The sequence below is a fragment of the Malus sylvestris genome, chromosome 12, assembly GCF_916048215.2.
Source record: "Malus sylvestris chromosome 12, drMalSylv7.2, whole genome shotgun sequence".
Taxonomy (NCBI): Eukaryota; Viridiplantae; Streptophyta; class Magnoliopsida; order Rosales; family Rosaceae; genus Malus; species Malus sylvestris.
The window spans coordinates 4,079,772-4,096,179 of NC_062271.1; positions in this window are offsets into that span (position 1 = coordinate 4,079,772).

The window sequence follows — 16,408 nt, forward strand, 5'->3', positions numbered from 1 at the left end:
CCCGAAAGACTTGAGGGGAACAATTTGCACAGGAGAGCCTCGTCGTTTCCTTCAAGCGCCATCTGTTGCTGAAAGTGGTAAATATGTTCGACGGGATCAATTACGCCTTTAAATAGCCTAAACTTTGGTTGGGTGAACTGGGCAGGTTTTTTAGCTTTCAAGATGTCATCTGTGAACGGTGATTTGCGAATTCCTTTGGCCGCTTCTAAGGCAAGCTCCGCTAGGGTTTATGGCTTGTATCCTTTCACAATCTTCTCAATTTGCTCTCGAAAATCAACATTTTACCTTTTTCAATCATTTTCCCCTGTAGCCCCCTTCGCCCTGATTTTTCGTCACCTCAACACGGTTACTAGATGGCGCGTTACTAGAGCTACCTTCCTTATCTTCCTCCTCTGCACGTTGTCTCTTGGTACCTGTTACATCTTCTACGGTATTTCTTGCTTCAGCCTTCTTCAACGCCTCATCTGCTGTCTTTTTTGTTTCACGCAATTCCCTTGTTAACCTTCTAAATTGTTCCATAGCAAGACTGGGTTCACTATTTTGGGATTGAGACCTAGTATGTACCGAAGGCTAAACATTAACCGCATAATCGTAGCCGAATGCTAAACTATGACCGTATGAACGCAGCCGAAGGCTAAATATTGACCGTATGATTGTAGCCAAAGGCTAAATATTGACCGTATGATTGTAGCTGAAGGCTAAACATTCACCTATGATCATGGCCGAATGCTGAATTATAATCGTATGATCGTAACCGAATGTTAAATTATAATAGTGAGATCGTAACAAAAGGCTAAGTTATGACCAATTGATCGTGGTCGAACGATAATATGACTATGTGATCGTAACCAATGGCTAAATTATGATCGTAAACACAAGCTAAACTATGATTGTAGCCGAAGGCTAAACTCATGATGATATCTCAAGTCAAGTGAATTTTTGCAAGAAAATGTTTTTCCTCTACAAACCCTAAATGATATATGTTTGCAGAAAAAAAAAAGAAAAAAAAAAGAGGTAGGAGATCGTTCTATATTTTATAGGAGTCTTGGGCTCCAAGTCCCACTTTCCTTCTATTTCTCCATATTCCACATTGCACATTCCATGATGTTTGTACCATACTTGACCAATCCCGAAACTACTGAGCACCGATCAATGTTATACCAGGAGGCCAATCACAGCGCGACACGTGTCAACATCAGAAGCCAATCACAACACGACACGTGTCAATATCAAAATGAAACTAGAAACTCTCTTCAATAAATAGAGATCATTCTCTCACAATATATCCTAATGTCATTTGTACTAAATCATTCACTAGTACTCACTAAAGGAGAGCTTGAACCTATGTACTTGTGTAAACCCTTCACAATTAATGAGAACCCTTCTACTCCGTGGACGTAGCCAATCTGGGTGAACCACGTACATCTTGTGTTTGCTTCCCTGTCCCTATCCATTTACTTACTTATCCATACTAGTGATCGGAGCAATCTAGTGAAGGTCACAAACTTAACACTTTCTGTTGTTCCAAAGTCCTCACTGATTTTGTGCATCAACATTTGGCGCCGTCTGTGGGAACGACACTTATTCCCACTCTCTTCGGCTTAAGCTGGTTTTCACCATTCGTAAACTCTTTTTTTACCAGGCATCATTCTCCAACATGGGGAGCGAATGAAGCCACAACACGCAGAATGACACCCCTCTTGCATTTGGTGCGAGGTAACGAAAGAAGAAGGAAAGAAGGTTAGTCTTCAAGCTAAAGTCGATAAGCTAGAAGCTCAGAACAACAAGATACCAATGAAGAATGAGGTCCTCCAAGAGCAGTATGAGAAGCTTTTTGAGACGCTCCACGAAACTAGGTGTACTCAAACACGCGAGCTCGTTGCCCCTATGGACATCAACCATCATTTGAGTGCCCCCCAACATGGAGGGTCACCTCCATTCGACATGGGTATCCCTGATGAGGAGCGAGCTAATCATCAAAACATTGATCAACATGAGACTTCTTTGAACCCAGATGCTTCGACCCAAAGTAGAAGAAGTGGAGGAAAACACCTCCTTGCAGAAGGGTTGGAAGGATCGAAAGCCGTTTATCGTGACTGCCGAGACTTCCTAAAGTAACGTCGAGAGAATCCCCTCCACATATGCTCGAAGATCAATGACCCAAGGGTTTCTAAAAGACTCGGTCCCCTCCCACGACCCAGGCCAGTTGCCAATCTAGGGAAGGAACGACAGGTCCTAGAGGAACATGAAGGTACAGGGGACTATGAGGTATTTTGACATACTCGCCCTAAAAGTCAGTATGGTAAGTCCAAGAAAAAACTACACGCCCATGCTCAAACTTTTCTACTTCCAAGAGGCGATGGAGACTTATGAAAAAAAATTTCTAGTGGTACATAACTTCACTCATGACCCCTTTGTCCTACAGCTCCTTGAGGAAGTAAACAAGTTGAAGGCCGAACGTCAAGCCGAGATACCTGACTAGAACCAACCCAAGCCTGGCCCTTTCACAAGAAGGATCATCGACACCCCGCTTCAAGCGAAGACAAAATAAAAGCTTGGTTTACAACTCTATACTGGAATGGAGAACCCAATTGAACACATTAACCTCTTTGAGTCCATTGTGGTATATTGGATGCACACCTACGAAGAGTGATGTCTTCTCTTCCCCTCCACCTTCTTTGGCAGGGCTCTAAATTGGTATTGTCGTCGTCCACCTGAGACAGTAGACTCATGTGAGGAATTGAGGAAACTGTTTGTCTCTCAACATATTTTCCAGACCGATCACTTGCATTCTGCGGATGACTTGTGCACTATTCACTAAAAGCCGGACGAGTCACTACGAGAGTATGCTGGTCGTTTCAGCCATAAGTATTCTCGCTGTGCTGAGGCAGATGACAAGACCGCCCTCAAGGCTTTCACGGCAGGCCTACGTGATTGTTTCTTCAAGTACATGATCAATGCCAACACTTGGAAGACTTACTCTGAGGAGATGTCACAGGCTTACAACCACGCCTTCGTCGAAGTAAGGACATACCAAAGGAACCCCCATATGGTTAGCCCCTATCAACAAATGGGAAGTGGAAGTCAAGTTCTACCAAGTGAGGAGATATTGGCCATTCATACACCCATTGCATCATCTCCTGCCTCATTTAGCTACTCGCTAAGTCACCAAATGTATCTGTCTCTTGGTAAGAGGAAGGATTTTTACTCTCAACAAGCCCATTACAACAAGAAGGATAAAAGTTCGTATCAAGACATCCAGGGGTGAACGTACCGTTGACTATTATGACTATGAGGCCAAGCCTCACTCTTTCAAAGTGGAGGACTAGGTACTGAAGGAAATGCTATTATAAGAAGGCATACACATTACAAATGTTTTGACCCTCAACCACTTGAGATCTTTTGTCACACAAGCCATTCGGCAAATATTTAAAGAAGAGGGAATTCAGACAACTTCTTCTGATTCTTTTGCGTTCCTAGCACTGGAACACTTGGTCTACGCTGACCTACCCTTATACTCCAACTCAGAGTTTCAACATGCGTACTTTGACACAAAATATGTGATACTAAGTGTTACAACCAACATGGTTCACATATGAAAAGCATGGATCCCTTCATGCATAGCAAAACATTCATAAGCATTACTCATATCAATCAACATAAACATTATACATTCCAACACATTCATACATAAATATCATACATTCCAACACATTCATACATAAACATCATACATTCCAACACATCCATACATAAGCCAACTGTGCTTCGAAAGGGTTCAACATACCTTGTGTCTTCGACATTTGCTACAATGTGCCTAGACACCTTACCCTTATTCTCACCAACCAAGTGATGAAATGTGAAGAATGAACTCATCTTCATGCCATAAACCTGGTGATGAAATGTACAACCCGTACTCTCCTTCATGCCACCAACCAGGTGATGAAATGTAAAACCCGTACTCTCTTTCATGCCACCAACCAGGTGATGAAATGTACAACCCGTACTCTAATATCATTTGGCAACTTGCCACTCATACCACCAACCAGGTGAAGAAGGAACTCATCTTCATGCCACCAACCAGGTGATGAAATATACATCCCGTACTCTCATTCATGCCACCAACCAAGTGATGAAATGTACAACTCGTACTCTAATATCATTTGGCAACTAGCCATTCATGCCACTAACCAGGTGATGAAATGTACAACTTGTACTCTCTTTCATGCCACCAACTAGGTGATGAAATGTACAACCCGTACTCTAATATCATTTGGCAACTTGCCACTCATGCCACCAACCAGGTGAAGAATGAACTCATCTTCATGCCACCAACCAGGTGATGAAATGTACAACCCATACTCTCATTCATGCCACCAACCAAGTGATGAAATGTACAACCCGTACTCTAATATCATTTGGCAACTTGCCATTCATACCACCAACCAGGTGAAGAATGAACTCATTCTCGTGCCACCAACAGGTGATGAAATGTGATGAAAGGTGATGAAGGAACTCACCTTCGTACCACCAACCAAGTGATGAAAGCAACTTACCATTCATTTCACCTACCAGAAGACGAGTGGTACAACTTGCACATGTGAACTCCTAGCATTCACAAATAATCAAAAAGCTTCAAACTTGACAACTCAACTAAGGGAGCACTTATACCCAACAAGAGTTATAGTCATCAACAAAGTCTTATTGCAAGCCAATAACAACTTCAGTGCATGGCATACGAAGATCAAGCTATTCAGCCATCTTGCATCTGCTTCAGACATTTCTCCTCTGTAACAATGCAAACACTACAACTCGTAGAAAGCTTCACACACTCTTGATCAAAACAGTGTGAAGCAAAACCAATTTATGGTGCCAACAAGAGCTTCATCAAAGGAGTTCAACCACAATTCTCAAAAGCTTCATACACTCTTGATCAAGACAGTATGAAGCAAAACCAATTTATGGTGCCAACAAGAGCTTTATCAATGGAGGGCAACCACAATTCTCAAAAGCTTCACACACTCTTGATCAAGACAGTGTGAAGCAAAACCAATTCATGGTGCCAACAATAGCTTCATCAATGGAGGGCAACCATAATTCTCAAAAGCTTCACACACTCTTGATTAAGACAGTGTGAAGCAAAACCAATTCATGGTGCCAACAAAAGCTTCATCAATGGAGGACAACTACAAATTCTCAAAAGCTTCACACTATCTTGATTAAGATAGTGTGAAGCAAAATCAATTCATAGTACCCAACAAAAGCTTCAACTCCAAAGCTTCACTTATAAAAGCTTCACCCACAAAGCTTGACCTACAAAAGCTTGACCCACAAAAGCTTGACCCACAAAAACTTGACCTACAAAAGCTTCACCCACAAAAGCTTCACCTACAAAAGCTTGACCCACAAAAGCAAAGTTTGACCCACAAAAGCAAAGTTTGACCCACAAAAGCTTGACCTACAAAAGCTTCACCCACAAAGCTTCACCCACAAAAGCTTGACCTACAAAAGCTTCACCCACAAAGCTTCACCTACAAAAGCTTGACCCACAAAAGCTTGACCCACAAAAGCTTGACCCACAAAAGCTTAACCCACAAAAGCTTAACCCATAAAAGCTTGACCCACAAAAGCTTCAACACAAAAGCTTCACACTATCTTGATCAAGATAATGTGAAGCAAAATCAATTCATGGTGCCCAACAAAGCTTCAACCTCAAAGCTTCACCTACAAAGCTTCACCTACAAAGCTTTAAAATATATATATTTCTTTTTTTTTTTTCAGAAATTCAAAAATTCAAAAATTCAAAAATTCAAAAATTTGAAAAAAAAAATAGAAAAAAAAATTCAAAAAAAAAAAAAAGAAAAGAAAATTGCCTAGGTCTCATCTTCTTTGGGCCTAACAACTTTCATAACAAATATATATGAAGAAGAAGTTTTAGGCTACCACTTAGAAAAGAAATGCCTCATTTGTCAACTCCATCGATCGGAGACTTGAGGGACTCCTACCATATGCTACTGCATCTTGATACTCGGAAGTCTCACGACCACTCAGTGACTTGGATTTTTCAAGTCTCCAAACGAGAAGTTTTCCTCACTCAGGAAATTAAGGGAGCACTACTTTAACCTACATGCTTCACTCACAAAGCTTCAACAAAAGGAAAAATTTAAAGAACTTAGTGAAGAAGGCATTGGTGTATTTAACACAATACGTTGAAATGAAGCAAAGCTTGTTTATTGATATCTCTGATAAGTTACAAATATGTACATATACATGAATCAAAATAAACAAACAAGAGGGAGCCTTCACAAAGGTTGCTCAGAAGAAGTTTTAGCAATCGGCAAAACCCCGGAAAAAGAAGGCACCAGAGGGTGATTATTCGAAGCCTCAGTACTAGGCAAAACCCCAGAAGGAGGAGGCACCGAAGGTTGATCATTTGGAACTTCATTACGCGGTACAGCCCCAGAAGACGAAGGCAATAAATGCCTTTGGAACAAATCGACAAACCTCTGATGATCAAGTAAAATTTAACTATCAGATTCTTGCAGCTGGTCGAGCTTCCTCTTCATGTTTGTAGCATAGTCATGTGTGAGCCTGTGCAACTGTTTATTCTCATGCTTGAGCCTTCTGATCTCCTATTTGAGACTTATCACTTCAGCCGCCAATGATTCAATTTGGCGGGTTCGAGCAAATAGGCGTTGGGCCATCTTAGACACAAAACCTGCACACTAAACACTGAGAGCCAGAGAATCCTTAACAGCCAACTCATCAGACCGTTTGGAAAGTAGTATGTTATCTTTGAGAGTGAGAAGGTTCTTGGCCACCACCGCAGCGGTCATATCACTCTTCATCACAGAGTCCCCAACGGTAAGAAAATTAGTAGGGGATAAGAAGGATGGGCGCCATATGTTGTCTTGAGAAGGCATGGCTGCCTCTTCACCAAAGTTCAAGTTAAAACGATGGTCGGATGGGCCATACATTCTCAGAAATGATGAAGGAGAAATGAGGTGCAATAAATCTCTGAAGTAAGGGGAAAATTCCTACAACCAATAACTCTCTGAATGTACTTCTTGCACACAATTGGTGCCCTTATAAAAGAAAGGGCAACATGGCCTTTGGTTCAAAAATCGAAAAGGCACCACTCTCCGGATTTCGAAGAGGCACCACTTTCCACACGCAACATCAGCTCGTCGGGTACCACAGATAACTTTGCCAAAGATCTCTAACAAAGTTTAGACACATAAATTTTGAAGGTCCAGCTACCCTACTATTACCCACAAGGGTAAAGGAATAGCACCATTGCTTGATAACTAGAAAGTCCCAATGTGTGTCAACCTCCGTGCTCCGTGGCAAAGTAAACTGGCAAAAATACCCAACCTTTACTCACATTCGAGAAAACACTCCCAACAAGATTGCTTGCTCAAAAATCAAAGAGGCACCACTCTCCGAATCTCAAGAGCCAGACTCCCAACAGGATTACTTTCTTAAAAATCGAAGAGACACTGCTCTCTGAATCTCAAGAGTTAGACTCCCAACAGGATTGCTTTCTCAAAAATCGAAGAGGCATCGTTCTCTGAATCTCGAGAGCCAGATCCCCGACATGATTGCTTGTTCGAAAACTGAAGAGGCACCGTTCTCCGAACTTCAAGAGCCAGATTTCCTTGGATAAAGCTTGTCTGCAATCTTCACATGCAACATCAGCTTTCCAGATACCACAGACCACTTTTTCAAAGCGCTCTAACAAAGTTAAAACTTGTGAAGCTTGCAGCTCCCACTACATTGCTATGACTAAGAAGGGTAAAAGAATAACACTATTACTTGCTCAAAAATCGAAGAGGCACCGTCTTCCGAATCTCAAGACCCAGACTCCCAACAGGATTGCTTTCTCAAAAATCGAAGAGGCACCGTTCTCCGAATCTCAAGAGCCAGACTCCCAACAAGATTGTTTTCTCAAAAATCGAAGAGGCATCGTTCTTCGAATCTCGAGAGCTAGATCCCCGACAGGATTACTTGTTCAAAAATCGAAGAGGCATCGCTCTCCGAACTTCGAGAGCCAGATTTCCTTGGATAAAGCTTGTCTGTAATCTTCACACACAACATCAGCTTTCCAGATACCACATAACACTTTTTCAAAGTGCTCTGACAAAGTTAAAACACGTGAAGCTTGCAGCTCCCACTACATTGCTACAACCAAGAAGGGTAAACGAATAACATTACTACTTGTTGTTAGGGAGATTCCTATATATATCGACCTTCATCCTCTATGGACAGGCAGACCTGCAAAAATGCTCAACCCTTCCTCATATCTAAGAGGGCACTCCCAACGAAGCCTCTCGAAATACTCAACTTTCTTCCCCCTAATAATACCTATGCAAACCAGCCACACCAGAGTAGGAATATCTCATATCATCAGGTTCAAAAGTAAGAGTATCCCATATCATGTTTTTTCCCTATCTTTTCCTTTGCCCTTGTTCTTACCTGCAAGACAAGGAGAAAGAGAGCAATCAGTCAGCACTTGGAATCAAGCTTCCAGTCAGGAACTGACTGCCTGGAACCCCTTGCTTGATTACTTACCTGGCATTGCTCTCGAGTACTCATCTTCAACATCTTATGCTTTCAGAAAAGATACCACATCTGCCAGAGGAACAGATAGGGCAAGTGAAAAGGATACAAGGAAGCATGTGAAGATAAGCGCAACAGAACACGTGCCGATTCATCTATTACTTCGTCAACAGTAAAAGTATCCCATATCATCAAGGTTGAACGCACTCTTGATTTGATGGACTTGTTTTGACCCTCAAATTCTTGAGTCGACCTTATACTCTGGAGGAAACCAGAAAACCCTTCAGCCCAGTTCAAGAATAAGCTTGTGGAAAGTTGCTTCTTCAAAAGCAAAAGTATCTCATATCATCTCTTCTCCATTTGCTTCTCCTTATCCTTGTTGCTATTTATGACATAAGGAAAATGAGAACAATCAACCAGAAGCCGAAGTCAAACCTCAGATCCAGGTTGCGTGCTTGGAAGTCTGATTGCTTACCTTGTCTGTTACCTCTTTCGGCAAATCTCCTAGCTCGGCGACTTGGGGGACTCCTACTATAGGGTTTTGTATCGCACTTGACCAAGCCCGAAACTACAAGTAAGCTTCAAGTGAAATTGATACATTACCTTGTGCATCTTCATTGGTTAAAGATACCACCCCTGGATGGAGGAAAAGTACTTCCAGAGAAGATGCCACGTCTACGTATGAGACAGATAAGGCAAGTGAAAATGATACCACACTTCGATACTTAGAAGTTTCATGATTACTCAATGGCTTGGATCTTGCAAGTCCCCAACCGAGGAGCTTCCCTCACTTGGGAACTTAGGGGAGCACTGTTTATACCATACTTGACCAATCCCGAAACTACTGAGCACCGGTCAACGTTACACCGTCAAGGACCTAGAAGAGTTTCCCTCTAACCAGGAGGCCAATCACAGCGCGACACATGTCAACATCAGAAGCCAATCACAACACGACACGTGTCAATGTCAGAATGAAACTAGAAACTCTCTTCTATAAATAGAGATCATTCTCTCACAATATTTCCTAATGTCATTTGTACTAAATCATTCACTAGTACTCACTAAAGGAGAGCTTGAACCTATGTACTTGTGTAAACCCTTCACAATTAATGAGAACTCCTCTACTCCGTGGACGTAGCCAATCTGGGTGAACCACTTACATCTTTTGTTTGCTTCCATGTCCCTATCCATTTACTTACTTATCCACACTAGTGATCAAAGCAATCTAGCGAAGGTCACAAACTTAACACTTTATGTTGTACTAAAGTCCTCGCTGATTTTGTGCATCAACACATGATGTATCTGATTATGCTCCTTTATTTTAGCTCCACTCCTTATGTTTAGCATGCTAGTGGCTTGTTTAATGGAGGAGTAATTTTTGGCTCCCGAACAGGGAAGCTTTCTATTCACTCTTTATTATTTCACCGATAGCAGCACAACGTATATGATATAATTATACATCTTCTTGCCATAGCACAAGGTGGGAAATGATTGTTGCAATCCTTTGGGCTTTGGAGGTTCATGAAAGCACATTTGTGTAGAAATCTTGGACTCCAGTTATCTCCCTTTTATTTTGTCAAATATATTTACCACTTGAATTTTGGAGGTACTGATGTAGTTTCACTTCTAGCTTGGGGAAATGATCCCGAACTATGACGCACAAGGTCCTATTGTATTAAGGGGTAGGGTCCTACGAAGCCAAGCTACCGCGTCGTCATGTTACACCAGAAAGAGCCCAAAGTCGAATGCTCAACGTGCTCATTGTGGCTGCCAAGACCAAACCACGGTGACAGTTACACTTAGAATTGCAGTGGGATTGTACTGAAATTTTCAGTCGCTGGTTGAAAAACATTTATACAAAGCAAGGAGCAAATATTTCCGGTTATACAGTGGGGGCACGAATTCATACCAAATATAAAGGAGAGTTTATTTCCTTTATCTCTTTTACAATTTATTTCCTCTGTCTCTTTTATGATTTTGCATGAAATACAAATTCTATCAGTACATATTTTCGTCATAACAAGTTAAAGAGATTGTGCTTACCAATCCTCTATCGCTTTATAATTTGATAAAGTAAAATATTTCAGCGCATTTAAATTCTACATGAATATTCTTATCTGAGTTCATAATAGAATGTGTGTAGTCCATACATGAATTGGCTAGGAAAGAAATTACTTGTCAGTCATTATTGAATTAGATTCTTTGAAGCTTGTTAAAGGATTGAATATCTAGCTTATGTTGACTCAACTATCTTTCCATACTTGGATACCATACGATCTAAACCTTTTCAAGTGCTTTTATTCAGAAGTGAGTTCCATGATTAGTGAATCATGCAGAGTATGCACACCGAAAGTTGGGTTTGGAGACCCCTATTCTCGATCTATATTATTGGCGATGAGACCTTGCATTCAAATGGGATAGATTTACACTAGTCAAATTACATTGGGCGGAGGGTTTGAAGTTGCAGACCTTAGACCATTCCGAATTGTCCCGTTATTCTACTATAGAGAACCAAACATAGGAAGAAACACCATTGAAGAAAGAGAACATTGAGTAACATGTGAAGACACAAGACAAGGTTGGACCAGAGGAAATTTCAACCCACACAAAATTATCGTCATTGTGTGGTGGCTAGTTTTAGTGTGCATCCCTTGGCTGCATACCAAAAGTTTGAATGGTGGGACAAGCCACGATTTAAAATGTTAGATTTATCAAGGTAACGTTCGCTCATGATCCATATTTGGCAAAATTGATTCGGAGATGATTCCCAATGTAGAGGTACGTATGAAAATTGATGTTAGGCTGCGAGTATTGTTAGTATAGAGGTTATAGACTCAGTAATGCTAAATATGAAGGTGCATAGACTCAGTAATGCTAAATATGAAGGTGCAGTGTATGTTAATTAATTCAAGATTGATGCTTAATTGGAATTGGAGTGGCCCAGCTGTGCTTTTCCTTGTGGGATTCAAAGTTCTTATGTCAATACACATGGAAGATAAGCCCACATGCCTTATTTGAACACCATCACATTTGATAGTTAAATTGCTCTTATATGGACGAGTATGCATTATTCTCATGAAGGGACAAAACTTTTGCTTGACCAAGTTGAGTCTAAAAAAAATATATTGTTGAGAACATTCGCATGGTCAAGACATGGGCTACAGAAAAGATCGAAAAGCCACTTATACGGCTAAGTGAAGATGGTATCGCGTGTGCATCTCAACAAAGCTTCAATATTATTGCTGGAGGAGACAGAAATTGATATCTTCAATTTAGCTAACATATTATACACCAATTTGTGGTCTCCACAACTTGAATTTCTCTAGTGAATTTATTATTCTCTATATGGCTATGACAATGAGAAAAGTACGGAATTGGTAACTCGTGCAAGGCTAGATATGAATTGTGGAGCAATATGAATACTCAAGCGCTAGGGGAACCAACTGCTTGCACACAAAGCTTCTAAGCACAGAGATTGCAGGGTGAATTCACCATGACAGTACGGAAGTTGCTTGCTAGATAAGAATTTCTATCCTATATATGCTCATTGGTAAGACTTCCGCTAATTTGAAATACAATTACTTTGGGGGCATGTTAATCATACACAAATGTATGGTCGAATTCCAAACCTCATGATCGGTGATTGTTTGACTGAGTGTCGAAGACCCAAGACCGAATTATGGCTGAAACCCAAGAACGAGGGTTGAAAATCCAAAACCCATGGTCAAATACCATATGATCGTAGCCAAAGGCTAAACTTTGACCCTATGATCGTAGCCAAGGGCTAAACATTGATCGTATGATCGTAGCCAAAGGCTAAACATTCACCTATGATCGTAGCTGAAGGCTAAACATTGACTGTATGATCGTAGCCGAAGGTTAAACAATGACCGTATGAACGTAGCCGAAGGCTAAATATTGACTGTATGATTGTAGCCGTAGGCTAAACATTGATCATATGATCGTAGCCAAAGGCTAAACATTCACTTATGATCGTAGCCGAAGGCTAAACATTGACCGTATGATCATAGCCGAAGGCTAAACTATGACCGTATGAACGTAGCCGAAGGTTAAATATTGACCGTATAATTGTAGCCAAAGGCTAAACATTCACCTATGATCATGGCTGAATGCTGAATTATGATTGTATAATCGTAGCCAAATGTTAAATTATGATTGTGAGATCGTAACAGAAGGCTAAGTTATGACCAATTGATCGTCGCCGAACGATAATATGACTGTGATCGTAACCAAAGGTTAAACTATGATTGTAAACACAAGCTAAACTATGATTGTAGCCGAAGGTTAAACTCATGATGATATCTCAAGTCAAGTGAATTTTTGCAAGAAAATGTTTTTCCTCTACAAACCCTAAATGATATATGTTTGCATAGAAAAAAGGGGGCAATGTGGGAGCCAAAAATTACTCCTCCACTAAACAAGCCACTAGCATGCTAAACATGAGGAGTGGGGCTAAAATAAAGGAGCATAATCAGATACTTCATGGAATGTGGAATGTGGAACATGGAGAAATATAAGGAAAGTGGGACTTGGAGCCCAAGACTTGAATGCCTATAAAAGGCTAATAATCCCACCAGAAAAAAAGGGAGAAAAGGGAGGTAGGAGATCGTTCTATATTTTATAAGCATTCTAAACAAATACTGACTTGGATGTCGGAGTGTTTTCTTGCAGGTCCCCCTGCTCTCATTGTTGACAAGCGAAGATGGTGTCCAAGGCTTCTCAACGTGTTCAAAATTACTTGTTGGTGGAGAATTGGAGTACCCGAAATTTTCCGCTCCAACAGGCGGTTCTAATAGCAAGTTTAGGTTAGAGTTTGTTTCCCGTTACAGGTTTGAAACTTTTGCATTGCGAAGCCTTGGTCGAATGTACCACTCAGGTTGATTTCTCCATTACGGTTGTCTCAGTGGCTGCTGGCAAGGTGTTTGGGGCGGCACCGGCAACGTTTTACCATTGCAAGATTAGTATTAGGGTTATGCTTACTATCCAGTTTTTTTTTTTTTTATCTAGTTTTCCCACTTTGATGTGGCCTTTTTGCTTATCTATTTATTGGGGTAGTTGGCTTTACCCAAATGTAGTACTTTATATTGTTTAATGAATGATGCTCTTTTGACAAAAAAAGGAACCCTATAAATTAATCTCCAATCGTGCCACTTAGTACTACTGTTTAATAGTATTCCTTTATACTTATAAGTTAGACATTTTAGATACAAATCTCGTGAATAGTTCAATATAATTTATTATGGTAGACTCATTGTATGACTTACCCAGAATTGCCTACTCCCTGAGTGTAAGTAATTATATTAAAGGAAAACTAATGAAAAGGGCTTGAAACATAAAAGGTAAAGTGAATAGTACCAGGATTGACTTTTTAGTGTAAAAATGTGGTTTTTCGTTAAAGTGAACAGTACCGGGTGCTTTTCGTTAAAGTTCCCTTATATTAATAGAAAATAAAACTAAAAAACTCCAGTCATAGGTTGCCCAAAAGTTTTTAGTTAGACTCTTATACAATGTTTGGATGAGAGATTTTAAAGTTTCATGGAATTGAAGCTAAATTTGATGAATGGATCTTAAAAATGATTACATGCAATACATATGGAAGATTTTTTTTTTTTTTTTTTTGGGAGAATAGATATAAGAAAACTATAAATGACAACATTCTAATAGATACGGTGTTGGGTTTCTACCTATGCGTTACAAGTTCAAAACTACTCCTTCCCTAAATTATTATAATAGTTTCGACTCTCTTCCCCTCCCCAGAATAATAATATATTTTTTAAGTGTCTTTGTAGTCATATATTATATATAGTGTTAAAGCTTATAGTCCTTTACTAAATCGTTATTAGTGTCCTTGTAGTATATACGTAACAATTGAATTTAATGTTTCGAAGTTTTGAAAGCCTATTATCCAAACATAGCCTTAAAAACATTAATGTTAAAAAAATTTGAATCCTGGGTAGAGATTGATTGATTCTACAAGAAGTTTGCATACTATGCTTAGTTTTTCGACATAGAAGAAGCTTGATAATGTTACATAAAAAGGTAAAATTATTTGAAAGCTGGACAGGAATGTAGGTTTAAGGAATGGGGTGTGCTATCCACACACCCCAAATTACTTCTCACACACCCTTGTTAATTTCTATCCGTTGATCTTCTTTAATTCATCCGATCCGACGGCCGAAAATTAGAAGGGTGTGTGAGAAGTAAAATGGGGTGTGTGGATATCACACCCCTAAGGAATACGGATAATAATTGTGGAAAAATATGATGGGAAAGATTGACCTTGACTCGACTTCTTATCATGATATGAAAAAAATGAAAAATAACCAAACCAGAGAGGTTCTCCTTGAAGTTGTTGAAAAGTGCAACTGTATTTTGAAAATTTGAAAGAATAAATTACAAATATTAAATGATTCAACTCGAGCTTTTTGTGATAAAATTTAATGTTTGTTATGCATGTGATTAAGTTGGGATGATATTGGTATGACTAGTAGTGAGTTTGACCCTTGACCATTTCGATTGTGAATAAGACCATGATTTGACGACGAATTTTTCAATGATTAGGAAAAAAAATGGTAATAAATAATAATAATAATAAAGGATAATAAGATCATCTCCAAACCTGGGCTAAAAGCCAAATTATCCCCCCCCCCAAACACTCTCCAACCCATGTCAAAATTTTAGGCTAAATGCCAAATGTTATTTCTGGGCCAAATACCCCCCAGCTTTCTCCCCAGGCTAAATGCTAAATGTTTATCGGAATTTAAATTTTTTTAGATTAAAATGTTCATAAAATTAATTTACAATAATCTACATATTTATTTTTTCTAAAAAAAATTGATTTAAGAAAAAAATTAGCCTAAGTTCATTCTTTAATAATTCTAGGCTAAAATTTTAGGGCAGAAGGGTTGGAGCAGAAAATATGTTTCTGGGCTAAAAGCCAAATTTTCCGGGCTAAAAAATTTGGCTTTTAGCCCAAGGGTTGGAGATGGTCTAAAGGAGATGACTGTTGTGGCATTGGTTTCTACAGGTGACTAATCATGACTCAAACCTAAACAAGAGTTAGATAGTGTGTATAGTTCATTATTGATCTGTAAGCATTCTAAACTATTAGGCAAGGCTTTCTTTCTTCAATATGAAATTCATACCCTTAACATGTCCCTTCATGTGTGGCTTCAAATAAGCTTAACTTATGGACAAACTATATTGGTTAGTTTAGCTCTAATACCACCAGTTGGAAATACGAGGGAGAGATAAAAGATTATATTATTAGATAAGACTATCTTTCTTTGATATAAGAGTCATACTCTCAAGTTCTCAAACACTAGGTTTTTTGGTTGAATTTTTTGTTCTCCAAATGTCATTTTAAAGTCTAGTCATTTGGTAAATCTCATTTTAAAGGTGCAAACGACACATGGCTTAACAGTTGTTATTCACAGATAACTAATGGGCTTTTGTTTTCGGTCTCGGGTGTCCCTCTCCCTAGGGGGCAATGGGCTATACTTTTTTTATACCAATAAATGGACTTCATCTTTTCCTACTCGTTTTAGGACTATTAGAGGAGGAGGAGGAGGAGGAGGAGGAGGAGGAGGAGGGAGGGGGGGGGGGCGGCTTTAACCAACTAATGGACCACACCTTTGCTACTTTTTCTTGTTTGAAATAACCACCTCAGCTACTTAACTACAGGAAAATGCAATGGAGGACTGATACATGAATGAAACTCACGCCTCTGGGTAAGTATTTTCTATTCCGTGTGCCCGTCGAATTCAAGACTTGTTGATCTTGAGATGTACCACTGTAGGAGAGAGATTTTCTACATGAAGAAATTCCT